This window comes from Aquarana catesbeiana, linkage group LG06 (genome assembly GCF_042186555.1).
Source record: "Aquarana catesbeiana isolate 2022-GZ linkage group LG06, ASM4218655v1, whole genome shotgun sequence".
NCBI lineage: Eukaryota > Metazoa > Chordata > Amphibia > Anura > Ranidae > Aquarana > Aquarana catesbeiana.
In genome coordinates, this window is record NC_133329.1 from 153353074 (window position 1) to 153367564 (window position 14491).

The 14491-nt window shown below is 41.8% G+C and overlaps 1 pseudogene; it reads right to left on the reverse strand.

The window, feature by feature from the left end:
- The window catches only part of LOC141148046 (F-box/WD repeat-containing protein 9 pseudogene), an 8444-nt pseudogene extending 1945 nt beyond the window's left edge, over positions 1 to 6499 (reverse strand).
- Positions 6500 to 14491: the final 7992 nt, after the last annotated feature.

The following is a 14491-nucleotide window of genomic DNA, read 5'->3' on the forward strand; positions in this document are numbered from 1 at the left end:
CAGTAGACCTCCTCTGTAAATCTAAAGTGGTAACCTGTAAAGGCTTTTAAAAATGTATGTAGTTTGTGGCCGCTGCACATTTGTGCGCAACTTTAAAGTATGTCGTGTTTGGTATCCATGTACTTGGAATAAGATCATCTTTTTTATCTCATCAAACATTTGGGCAATATAGTGTGTTTTAGTGCGTTTTTTCCAAAAAAATCACTGAGCAAATACTGTATGAAAAAAAAAATTGCAACACCCACCATTTTAATCTGTAGGACCTTTCCTTGAAAATAATATATAATGTCTGAGGGTTCAAAGTAATTTTCTTGCAAAAAAAATAATTTTTTCATGTAAACAAAAAGTGTCAGAAAGGGCTTTGTCTTCAAGTGGTTAGAAGAGTGGGTGATGTGTGACATAAGCTTCTAAATGTTGTGCATAAAATGCCAGGGCAGCTCAATACCCCCCCCCCCCCATGACCCCTTTTTAGAAAGTAGACACCCCAAGCTATTTGCTGATAGGCATGTTGAGTTCATGGAACATTTTATATTTTGCCACAAGTTGCGGTAAAATGACTAATTATTTATTTTTTTTTTTGCACAAAGTCACCCCTAAATGATACATTGCTCAAACATGCCATGGGCATATGTGAAATTACACCCCAAAATACATTCTGTTGCTTCTCCTGAGTATGGGTACCGTGTACAGGACCCCGAAAACCAATCACCGCCTTCAGGCTTTCTAAGGGCGTAAATTTTTTATTTCACTCCTCACTGCCTATGACAGTTTCGGAGGCCATGAAATGCCCAGATAGCACAAACCCCCCCAAAATGGTCTCATTTTGGAAAGTAGACACCCCAAGCTATTTGCTGAGAGGCATGTTGAGTTTTTTGCAGATCTCGCTTTTTGTCACAAAGTTTTGAAAATTGAAAAAAGAAAAAAATAAATACATTTTTCTTTTCTTTCTTCATTTTCAAAAAACAAATGAGAGCTGCAAAATACTCACCATGCCTTTTAGCAAATACCTTGGGGTGTCTACTTTCCAAAATGGGGTCATTTGGGGGGGGGGGGGTGCTATCTGGACATTTCAGGGCCTCCGTAACTGTGATAGGTAGTGAGGAGTAAAATCACAATTTTATGCCTTTAGAAAGTGTGAAGGCAGTGCTTGGATTTTGGGGTCCTGTATGAGGCTAGGCTCCCAAAAAGTCTTACACATGTGGTATCCCCGTACTCAGGAGAAGCAGCAGAATGTATTTTGGGGTGTAATTCCACATATAACATTGCCATGTTTGAACAGTATATCATTTTGTGACAACTTTGTGTAAAAAAAAAAAAAAAAAATGTAATTTTCCCGAAACTTGTGGCACAATATAAAATATTCCATGGACTCAACACACAAAAGGGGTTTTGAACTGTCCTGACATTTTATGCACAACATTTAGAAGCTTATGTCACACATCACCCACTCTTCTAACCACTTGAAGACAAAGCCCTTTCTGACACTTTTTGTTTACATGAAAAAATATTATTTTTTTGCAAGAAAATTACTTTGAACCCCAAACATTATATATATATTTTTTAAAGCAAAGGCTCTATAGATTAAAATGGTGGGTGTTGCAATTTTTTTTTTCACACAGTATTTGCGCAGTGATTTTTCAAACGCAATTTTTTGGGATAAAACACACTTTTTTTAATTTTAATGCACTAAAACACACTATATTTAAAAACACACTTCACTAATCACATCACTATAACATATCCCCCACCCAAACTTTTTTCACTGCTAGCCAACCCCTTTTATAACCAATCTAACTAACGAATAAACTACGCCATGCTATGTATAACTTCGTTTTTCTATAATATGAATCCACTAGTGACCAAGTAACAACCAGCCTACAGCTGCCAAGCACTTCTATACACTCCTCTAACAATATCTAATGACAACTCATAAAAAGTCTTTGCATGTCTATCTGCAGGTGTTTTATCCCCCATCCTCCTCTCTGGGTCCTAGAACATGGCCCCCTGCAAGCTCAGTGGACTATGCACCCACCCGGAGGACGCGGGGGGGACGTGCGGCAGCGATGGGATCACTGGACAACTACAATCCTGCAATGCTGGTTTGTGCGATACATCCTCATGCCTTCATCCACCCTTTGGTAACTATACCTATATGTTTATGGAGATATAATTTTGCTCAATTTGAAATGCTATACCTACATTTTTTATATTGTCCAATGACTTTAATTAGATATTTTGATATTTTCCTAGAATATAAATCCCCCTGAAGAGACCGGAAATTGCAAGGGTCGAAATGCATCAGGGATTTTAATGTGGATACATATGTCATAAATACAATTGGCAAACCATGCTTGTACATAGGGTGTTCTTTGCTATGAGTAATGTTCCATGTTTGTTTTTGTGTCGCACCACCTATATGGATGATTTATTATTGTTCATTCAAAATTATTATTGTCTGTTAAATAAATTATTTTTTACATCAACCATTTTTATACAGATTCATTGCTGCTAAAAAAAACCCTGGGGAAACTCCCTATTTTTTGTATACTTTTGGGTTATGCAGCTTTGGGGGCTCCCACATTGTGTTTTCCTTTCTATTTATAGAAAAGTTGACCCTTTAAATTTTAATATTGATTATAATAGGCTTCAGGCTGTAACAGGGTCTCTTTACAATAATGCCTTACCAAACGTGCTGAATATAGTGTTTTAACATCTGAAGATCTTTCCTGGATGAGAGCAAGAGCTTTGAACACTTTCATACGTCTCCATTTTTTTGCACAAAGATCATATGACTGAAGATTGTGAAATTAACAGAAGAATTAAAGCACAAAGCTGCTTTGTATCCCTGAGTAGTTGCAGGATTACCTCAAGAATTATTAAAACCATTAAAAAGTCCCTTTGTTTCTCCTCTTTTGTAACATAGAGCTGTTCATCCCCTTTCTACAGAGACCACAATTACATTTGTTGTGGGTAGCAGGGGTGAGGAGCACAAACTTCAAATCAGTTCTGTTCGAGGGGGTCAAAATGCAAATTGTGCACAATGCACTTACATCTGTTCTTTATAATTATTATGAAAGAACTATAATGATCCAAAACACATCTGTATCAAGGATCACCACATTTTAAAAGATCTGTGTTTCATTTGTAGGTCAATAATAAGATAGAATAATATGTGGCGCTAATCCATCCTCCCGTACCTGACTGCAGAGAAGCAAGATAAGTAATAACTTGTCAATCACCATCCATAAAATCCTCCTATTACAAATAACGGGTGTGTGACAATAGGTTATAGCCACTAAACCAATAAATGTTTCATTTGTAGCGCTGGTAGATTTACAATCTACTGTAGATTAGGTAAATTTAGTAAATTGTGTGTTAGGAAGGTTAAAAGTTTGCTTCTCTTCCAGCTTGGCTGACGTTGTGTGTGCTTCCGTGCTGACCGGTGGGTGTCGCTGTTACCATTAGTCAGTGTTGGAAGGGCAACGTGTCAAAGTGTATAGATGCTCCTCTGTCTCGGAGGCAAGCTCGGTGGAGGTGGTCCTCCGAGTTGCATTCTGGGAAGGGGGTATTTATGGGACATACGCCATGTTCTAGGGTCGTTTTGCAGCCACCTGCTGGCCCTCCTGGCCGACAGGTATGCGTTAGGGAGCTACCTCGTGGTCCTCCGATCAGGAGGCCCACGATGCTACGGCGCAGGGGTGGGTCCAGAGGCTTGTCTGGGGCCTACCACCGTGGCCGAGGAATGGTCCTGAGCTGTCGGTCCTGTGTGACGAAGCTGGACAGCCGAGGAGATCCCAGGGGAGGACCCGTCTTGGAGAGATCACGCAGCGTGCTGGTCTATAGAGGGGCCTGGTGACTCGGCTGGAGGACATATCCAAAAGAAGTAATCATACAGCATAGTGTCGCCGGTTTGGCTTAAAGGTTCAGGCACTGTGACTGACTGTGCACTGCAGAAGATCTGATACATCCTGTGGCAGAGGATCGTGCAGATTTACCTCCCCAAGTAAGTCTGTGGCAGAGACTTTAGATTCGTGCTGCGTACTGGCTGCTAGACTGGTGAGAGAGGCCTATCCAGACAAGCAAAGAGTGCATCCCATGAGGGGAACGCATTCCACATAATTATCTGAATTCTACCGGGACATTTGTCGCTAAGATTTTTCAAGAAGATATTTGAGTTTATCCTTAGAGTTTCCTTTTCCGCCTCTTTCCTGCTACTTCCTGAAGTTTGACTGTTCAATAAAGCATTGAAAACGTACTCCAGTGTTGGTGTGTGTGTCGTCCAGCAGTAAACGCAACGGAACCCCTAGACCCGGTGCCGGTGAAACAGAGGGAAGCAAAGTGAAGGTAACAGGCCCGCTTAAACCAGCAGTTCCGTGAGTTAGTGCTACATGTGGGGGCGTCGTCCGGGATTTGTTGACCGACAATTATTGCAACCTAGTGGAGTGTTTTACCGGGAGTTTTTTTCAGGAAGAGGAAAGGTTAAACTGCAGGACTTTGCTTTTGGGTGCGTAGACGCTGGGCGCCAGAAGAGGCCCAGGAGCTACGTGACTGAAAGAACAAGTGGGAGGAGTTACCCTACTTGCTACCGCGTGGGATGCGTGTAGTGTGCTTGGCGCCAGAGGAGAAGAGAAGCCTCGTGATCGTGCTGAAAAGATCAGAGTGTGACCATGTCTTTTCCGGCGTCGCAATCGGTTGTGGGACCCAGAGTGTTCCCTGCAAGCACCGTGATGAATGCTGTGCAATCTGGAACTCTGCTCACAGATACTGGAGTTCGAATGAAACAGCAGGGGAAGATTGTTCTGTATACCTCGGTAGATGTTGAGGGACTAGGCATGACCTGCCATCGATGTGGAGGATTGGCCATACATCTTCGTCCATTCGGCCAATGTCCGCAGTGTGGAGAGTATTTGTTTGTAGTAGAGCCACCTACTATGCCACCCGTGCCTACCGGATGGATTGGGTGACAGGTATCGCTACGGTGGAAGCTGCTACCGCTACAGAGAGAGAGCGACGGGCCGCTACTTCGCCTGTTGCTACCAACAATGTTTTAGAGAATCAGTTTCTGTACTGGCAGTGAAAATACTGTGGACAGAAGCAGGGCCATGTATTTGTCTGCTGTCCCATTTTATACTGACTTAGAATATGTTTAATTATCTTTATTCAGCGTATCTCCATTTAGTGGCGTCTGGTGGTATATTTTTTTGGGGGGGGCAGCAATATCCACCTGCTGCCACCTGTGCCTGTGACCTGGTCTGTCGGTCCCCATATACCCACCCCCGGTCGGTCACCAGCCATGCACTTACCCCATCTAGGTCGTGGGCAGCATTTCTTTCGGGAGTCGGCTTCACCCTGTGTCTCCTCCTCCTCGGCTTCACAGTGGCTTCCCGAGTCTCCTCCCTCCTCCTCCTCAGTGGCCAATAGGATCACTTCTCTTCTTGGCCAATCGGGTGACGGGACCCGCTTCCTGATTGGCTGGGAGGAGAATCAGGAAGACAATAGCGAATATTAATTTGTTACTGTCGCACAACTGGGTGGGCTTAGGGCACAGTGCTCTGCGCCCCAAGCCCACCCTTTTTTGAAGCCAATTAGAGCCTCAGGCTCTAATCGTGTGATTTAAAAAAGTAAACCCATTGGAATCCATGCATCCAGCACCCTGCATGTAGATTAGGGGCCAGGCGCATTAATTAGGGGGGACGACACCCCTGCGCTCCGTATGGACAGGGCGTCACTGTGACCTACTCAAAAATACTTTCAGTTTTGTTCCAATGTTCTATCACTCCTTCCTTTGGTAATAACAATGTAAAACTGGCTGACGAGCCTCCACTGACATCCAGTCTCATGTTATCGCCAGCTAGGTAAACTCCTAACTTGGAACAAATATAACAATTATAGCTTTCCATTGACAAATTACTTTGAGAAGGCTGTGATGACTTTGCAGCCAACTGAGGCAGCTGTCACAGACAACACTCATGGAGGCACAGTGGGGAAGGCAGAACTAAGGCCAGAGAGTCCATACTGGACAAACTTTCCTCAGTGCATCTCAGTAACACTAAGCCTGGTAAAACTAGAGGCTTGGCATTAATGAGCTCCATGACCAGTCAAGCTTCTTCTGTGCTGCAGTGAGCTTGCTTTTGACAGGGACTGTCACTAAGCTGACTGCAGAACTAATGCCCGAGCTGGCCATCTTTTGGCACGGATGGTGGGTGGAGGCAAAAATGACCACCTTAGGTGGCATCAACCCCTGACTTTGAGTCCCACATTTAGTTTATACACGTTTTAAGCCCTAAAGGCTAAACTTGTTTTATTGTTTGCCTTATATTACTCCAGTTTAAAGCAATTCAAAATCTCCTTGGACTTTATGGTCACTGATGTGGCACTTTGATTATGTCTTTATTTTACTTATATCTTCACTTGTTTTTACTGCTTCTCCTCTTAGTTTGGATGGTTCATTTTGATACTCTTTAGGATTCAAGTCTTCCCACCATCCAGTGTTTCTCATCTATCCCCAATAACATTAGTATCTATCTCGGACACCTTTATTAATGCAGTGATGACACTCAGTGGTATCCTACTCCTACTGCTTTGACTGAATTTTCGATCACACATGTACATATAGGACCTCTGTTGCGAGGTGACCTATATGAATCATTACTCTGCTTCCATATTTAGCCATGCTGATTGTTCGTTTGTAGTCATATCCTTGACCCTCAGCACAAGTGGAAAAAAAACTTTAGGATTCTGTGGACATGGAATGCCTGTAGAGCTTTGAGAGCCACAGAGGATTTGTGGGCCTTTTTTAGGCGTTTGGTTCTTAGTTCAACATGCAATAGAATTTTGCCTGGGGGGGAAGGGTTGAGTCTTGGATAGAAATCAGAGTCAGGATGTGAGAAGCAGGAATAATGGACTCTGGGTCAGCTGAAGCTTTGGAATCTTGAGAGTCAAAGGAACATGAGAGTGGCAGGGGAGAAGAACAAGGACCAATGGGCTTGCATGGGGTTTACACGATGGGCAGTTTGTAAGTACTGGAGGTTTTCACAGTCTGTGTAAATTGTGATTGGATGAGGTGACCCTTCCAAGAGATATCCCTACTCCTCAAGAGTCAGTTTGACTGCGAGCAGTTCTCTGATTAAATAATTCTCTGCTGGAGAGAATATTTTAGAGAAGGAGCAAGGGCACCTAGCTATCCTGGGGACTTGAAAGACTCCCAGTTATGCGGCATCAACCTCATTGGAGAGGGTTTAGTAATGTCCAATCTCATTAGGACAGGGCTGGAAAAAAAGGCTCAAGAAATGCTTCAAATGCATCAGGAGGCCAGTGCTTAGGGTCAGCATCTTTCCTGGTGAGAATGGTAGCAACCAAAATAGAGTAGTTGTTGACAAACTGCCAGTAGTAATTATTAAACCCTACTAAGCACTGTGTAGCTCTCAGACTGATGGACAGGGTTAATTGGAAATAACAACTTTCTCAGAGTCCATGGAGAGATCCTCTCTAGAGACAATATAGCCCAGGAAAAGAACCTGCGGAGAGACATATTTTGGCTTTGGTATAGAGTTACTTTTAATGGAGGCTTTGCAAGATGGAGCAGACATGATATCTGTGAGCAGGCAAATCTAGAGAGAACTCATATAAGGAAAATGAGAAAGAAAAAGGACTGGGAGCCCGAATGGTAATTAATTAGGGGTGGCGCCTATAAGTTACAGACAGGGTGTACTAGACAACGTAGGATCCAACAAAAAAAAAGCAAAATAAGTACACACCCAAAGGCTACCTCCTATTGTTTATTATTGGTATAAAACAGCATCAAGTGCTGTACAAAATAAAAACCGTGTCCAATTCCACTCCAGGGTACCCCTCCCCCCTTCCTCACCATAGTTACTTTCTATGACCTATACCAGTGGCTCCCCATCTAATAACCCCCCCAGAACCCACACCCACTATTTCCCCTGAGACCCCTAATCCTATGGACCAGCTGACAGAGACCTTCCTGAGGAGCTAAGACAGTGTTGGCCAACCACTGCCTCCCCAAGATGGAACCCCTAGTGACTGCACCTGCAAAGTGAAGAAAGTCTAGGAATGTAGGGACTCCAGAGACCACTCAGGATCCTGGATGGGATGGCACTACACCTTATAGCCACAATGGGCGAATGCAGTGCAGCCCATCATGACAGGTAGTCCTGGGGGACGACCAATAGATGGAATAGTTACCCTACTAGTGATTTTACTTGGAATAGGATCAAAAATCAAATGATATCAGTCCCGTGTAAGCAGGTAAAGGTGGATGCCTGTAAGACCTGGTAAAGAAGTATATGGCACTGAAAAAGTTTGTATTCCAACAATCTGCTAAATCGATGTTGTAAAGAACCGCACCATGGATTGAAAAGTCCCACTAATCACTCCACTTATGTGATGTCATGTGTTGAAGGGAGTAAATTAGCACCAATCATGCATATGGGCAAAAACCTATAACAATATGGGCATAGTGATGTTTGAATATGCTATGCATTTGATCTGGCAAGTGGTGCTGGATCAAATGCATTCTTTTTATGAAGAGGTAAGTAAAACCTTGGACAGAGGGGTGGCTGTGGATGTGGTATACTTGGATTTTGCAAAAGCGTTCGATACAGTTCCGCACACACGGCTCATGTGTAAGGTAAAGTCTATAGGCTTGGAAATATCAGTTTGTAGAAAACTGGCTAAGAGACAGAATTCAGAGAGTAGTGGTTAATGACTCTTACTCTGAATGGTCTAAGGTTATCAGTGGTGTACCCCAAGGTTCAGTGCTGGGACCCTTACTTTTTAATAACTTTATAAATGATATTGGGTCTGGGATCAAAAGTAACATTTCTGTCTTTGCAGATGACACCAAGCTATGCAGTGGAATAACGTCCTTACAGGATGTCTCCAATTTACAAGCCGACCTCAATGAACTGTCTAATTGGGCGACTATGTGGCAGATGAGGTTTAATGTTGAGAAATGTAAAGTTATGCACTTGGGGGATAAGAATATGCATGCATCATACATGCCAGGGAGAGTACAACTGGGGGAATCTGTAGTGGAGAAGGATCTGGGGGTTTTGGTAGATCATAAGCTCAATAATAGCATGCAATGCCAAGCTGCGGTTTCCAAAGCGAGCAAAGTCCTTTCTTATATTAAGAGGGGTATGGACTCCAGAGAGAGAGATATAATTTTGCCCCTGTTCAAATCATTAGTAAGACCTCATCTGGAATATGCAGTTCAGTTTTGGGCACCATTCTCAAAAAGGATGTCGTGGAACTGAGGAAAGTGCAGCGAAGGGCAACCAAACTGATAAGAGGCATGGAGGAGCTCAGCTATGAGGAAAGATTAGATGAACTGAATATATTCACTCTGGAGAAGAGGAGAAAAAAGGAGGATATGATCAACATGTTCAAATATATAAGGGGTCTATATATTGAACTTGGTGTTGAGTTATTTTCTTTACGGTCAACACAGAGGACACGGGGGCACTCTTTACGTCTAGAGGAAAAGAGATTTCATCTCCAAATACGGAAAGGTTTCTTCACAGTAAAAGCTGTGAAAATGTGGCATAGACTCCCGCCATAGGTGGTTCTGGCCAGTTCAGTAGATTGCTTTAAGAAAGGCTTGGCTACTTTCCTAAATGTACCTAATATAACTGGGTACTAACATTTATAGGTAAAATTGATCCAGGGAAAATCCGATTCCTCTTGGGGGATCAGGAAGGAATTTTTTCCCCTGCTGTAGCAAATTGGAGCATGCTCTGCTGGGGTTGTTTGTCTTCCTCTGGATCAACTATGGGTATAGAATTGGGTATATTGGATTTACGATTTATTTTATTTTTATTTTTTTTATGGTTGAACTGGATGGACTTGTGTCTTTTTTCAACCTGACTAACTATGTAACTATGTGAAGTGATAGATCCCAAGTGATCTGGGTAACTCAGTGATGCTGCCGATATGATCAATCTGCATATAGTTGTATTACTCACTGTCCCGTATTCTTCTAGTGATTCCTCTGTGTGTGTGAAGATCGCCAGTCATCCTAGGTTAGAGCAGACTCACAGCAGGTGCATTCCAAGCGAAAGGGATGTATATCCTCAATGTTGCTATTGCAAGCAGATGTTGTCCTGTGCACGTGTCGGGTAACACCAGCTGATTGATCGAGAAGCCGTTAGCAGATTCAGCCAACAGGCTGTCAAATGGCCATAAAGTCCCGATATTCAGGATTCCAGGATTCTCCATCAGGTCAATCAAACAATGCAGGCATGCAGTACAGCAGGGGGTCTTTTCCTATGTTGTATCTACATGTTTCGTTCCGCCCCTGGAACTTCATCAGGATATGGAGACTCTTTTCCTGTCACTGGTATATAAAGCATCTAGGCGCTGCCTATTGGCTGCTGTTCTTAAAGCAACAGTTCCAGCGTAAGGTCACTCTTAATTTTTTGTGTGGTCACTCTATTGATTCACACAATTATCCCATAACATAAGATAAATAATGTTATATATCACAAAGACATCAGTGTACACCAAGGATTCCACTCAGTCACATATATGTACACCCAAGGCTTATCAAGTCAGGGATAATCTAGGGAGATGACAATACACTCATACAGCAAATCTTGGAAGGCTGCAGGGGCATTACAGATGCTGAAAAGCATTACTAGGTATTTGTAGTGGCCATCCCTGGTATTAATTCATCACCCTCGAAGTTGCATGTGCCTCATAGGTCTAGTTTTGTTAATATCTGGGTACAACAAAGGCATTCGATAGAGCTCCATAACAAGGGACAACAGTTCTTGCTAATGATGGCATTAAGTTTATATTAGCCAGTACAGGAGCAGGGAGAAACTTCCTTTTTCTCAACAAAGAAGATGCAGGAATAAACAGAAGAAGGAGTTGATTTGCAGATAAAACCCTTTTGGAGATTCTCAGTGAAGTATACCAACATGACCTTGTTATCTGGGAGACTGAGTGTGTACACCTATCTGCTAGGGAAGTGAAGCCTGGATACAGGTCAATGGCACAATTGTAGAGATATACAAAAAAGCCGCGCTAAAAAAAGTGATCGATCAAATAATGTGTGAAAATAGTCCTTGTGATAAATGTCCGACACCAATATATTATTAAATTGAATGGTGAAAAATTGTTGTTTTCAATGATCAATAGATGCTGTTCAGGTATCACACAGAGTGAATTCTGTCCAGGACGTATCCGGAAAGGTTCCCCAAAGGCCCAGGCTGGGTTTATAGCCACCTGTCTTATTTGGCTTGCTATCTGGTAAGCATTTCATCTTACAGAAAGTGTGATACCTGAACATCATCTATTGATCATTGAAAACAACAATTTTTCACCATTCAATTTAAAAATATATTGGTGTCGGACATTTATCACAAGGACTATTTTCACACATTATTTGATCGATCACTTTTTTTAGCGTGGCTTTTTTGTATATTTGCTTTATTTGTGTAGTTCACTTATAGCTGCAGCTTCACTTTTTAGATTTCTAGCGCAGTTTTTCTTCTTTTTAAATTTTTTTAAAATTTTACAATTGTAGAGATAATGGGGTGGTAAACGATCTGCCTTACGTTCTGAGAAACCATCATAGTAAACCACCTAGCTCCACAGGAAGAGATGTAACTGGCAAGATTTTAGTGAGGCATGTGGGGAGACAGGAAGGCCCATGGGTGAGCAACTGAGAGGAAGACCAATCTAGCACTGGAGAATAGTGTGGGAGCCAAGGGAAACCCAGAATAGAAGTGTAGAAGTCGCTTGTGGTAAAGCACATACTCAGACATCTTTTTTTTTTTTGTTCTTCAATTTTAAATATGATATACAGACAATTCCAGATAACATTCCCAGGAACAACATAAAATTACGTGAAAACAAAACTGTGTCTGGTGTAGCTTTTCTGTCATTGACTTGAGAAGGGTAAGCATGTTGGCGTTTAAAGTTATATGATAGGTGTGTCTAATGCCACGTACACACCAGCAGACTTTTCGATGGGCTAGGTCCGACAGTCTTTCCGACGGACTTTGCAGCGTACGTCCGCCGGACTTTCAAACGAATGGACTTGGGGACACACGATCATACCAAAGTCCGACGGATTCGTACGTGATGAGGTATGACCGGACTAAAATAAGGAAGTTGATAGCCAGTACCCAATAGCTGCCCTAGCGTCAGTTTTAATCCGTCAGACTAGCATACAAACGAGCAGATTTTTCGACCGGACTCGAGTCCGTTGGAAAGATTTAAAACATGTTTTATTTCTAGGTCCGTCGGACTTTTGGGGAAAAAAAGTCCGCTGGAGCCCACACACGATCGAATTGTCCGACGGAGTCCGGTCCGCCGGACCAAGTCTGCCGGAAAGTCCGCTCGTGTGTACGCGGCATTAGGGTTTCCACCTGGGTCTTGGAGTGCGGTAGATGACAAAGGTAAAAACATGTCCCACAATGTAGGCTGTTGGATTCTGTAGAAATCTTCACTGCAGGTTTTTCTGTCCTCTGCCTACTGCTGAACTTATGGTGCTGTGGGGGTATACAGTTTCAGGTCTACAGGCTCAGCTGCACTAAAGATGACCAGATTGGACATACCACTGCTTTTTTCCACCTTTATTGAGAAAAGTTCTCAATGAATTACACTACATGTAACATGATCTGTGAATGGGGACAGTCTGATCAAAGTCTGATTCTCTCTCCCATTTACAGATCGTGTAATCAATGAAATAACTTTTCTCCATGGAGGAGAAAGCAGGAGGGGGAGTGTCCCTCTTGGATAATTATTAGTGCAACTGAGCCCGAAGACCCAAATCTGTTAACTCCTACAGCGGCAGATGTTTAGCAGCAAGAAGAGGAGGTGGTACTGCATCTGATGTAGGCATCTGGGAGCTTGATGAGGTGAATAATAGCATTGATTAATAGTGGCTGCTTGGGAGAGCCTTGCTTTTATTGACATTGACAGCAAGGCAGACTTGGAGGAGTGTTTACTAATGATGTGCTGTGGCTTGGTCAAGCCCATCGCCTTTATCCTTGTGCTAATCCTTGTAAATTAGGCTTATGTGCATGGCTGTAATTAATGTATGAATATCTATGCAGGATTTTGCTGGCAGAGGTTAGCAGCAAGATACTACAAAATTAATTTATTTGTCAGTAAGTGTTTTCATTTAACCACAGGTTTAGATGCGTAAACATATACAGATCGATAAGATTTTTCTTACATTTCCTAGCTCAAATTTACATGTGTACACCTGTATGCATTTACAAGCGTTTAGATGTGTAAATGACTGACCACAAACAGTTTCTTCCATATTGATTTTACAGATCCTTATACAGTGCAATTTTACTGATAAATATGCAACTTTGTGCATGGGCCCATTAAGCAGAAAAAATACATGATTTACAGACCTAACACAGTGTTTTTTGTTTGGTGTCAATTATTGTATAGTCCCAATTAAGCAAGTGTTTGGTGTCAATTATTGTATAGTCCCAATTAATCAATTGGGACTATACAATAATTGACACCAAACACTCCAAAAGTTCAAACATATACAGCAAGCAAACCAGGGACATATGGTAAGGTCAGTGACTGGTGAGGCACTGGCTAGTATCAGAGCCAGATACACACAGGTTACATATGCCGCGATCGTTCGAGAGAACAATAATTCTAGCACTAGACCTCCTCTGTAATTCTAAACATGTAACCTGTAAAACATTTTAAAGTGCCACCTATGGAGATTTATAAGTACTGAAGTTTGGTGCCATTCCACAAGTGTGCGCAATTTTAAAGTGTGACATGTTAGGTATCTATTTACTCAGCATAACATCATCAATTCATGAAACAGTTTGAAAAAAAAAAAACGAGTTTAAAAAAATTGCTGCACAAATACCGTGTGACATAAAAAGTTGCAATGACAACCATTTTATTCCCTAGGGTGTCTATTAAAACAGTATATATAATGTTTGGGGGTTCTGAGTAATTTTCTAGCAAAAAAATTATGATTTTTACATGTAGAAGAGAAGTGTCAGAATTGGCCTGGGTGTCAATGGGTTAATTACCATACCTAAGTAATACACAAATAATTATTATATATTGTTTTTAAGGTAACTTACTATTTTTTTTAAATCTGTACTCAAGCAGGTGGCTTAACGGACAAATTACTGAAGTTTGAAGTTATAACTTCCAACCAGTAATTTCACAGTAAATAGATAAATAATAAATTATGTTATAACATATGATTTTCAGTGAGGACGGAAAGTATTCAGACCCCCTTAAATTTTTCACTCTTTGTTATATTGCAGCCATTTGCTAAAATCATTTAAGTTCATTTTTTCCTCATTAATGTACACACAGCATCCCATATTGACAGAAAAACACAGAATTGTTGACATTTTTGCAGATTTATTAACAAAGAAAAACTGAAATATCAAATGGTCCTAAGGGAAAGATGCAACAAGTTTTTCACACCTAGATTTGGGGATCCTCTGCCATTTCTCCTTGC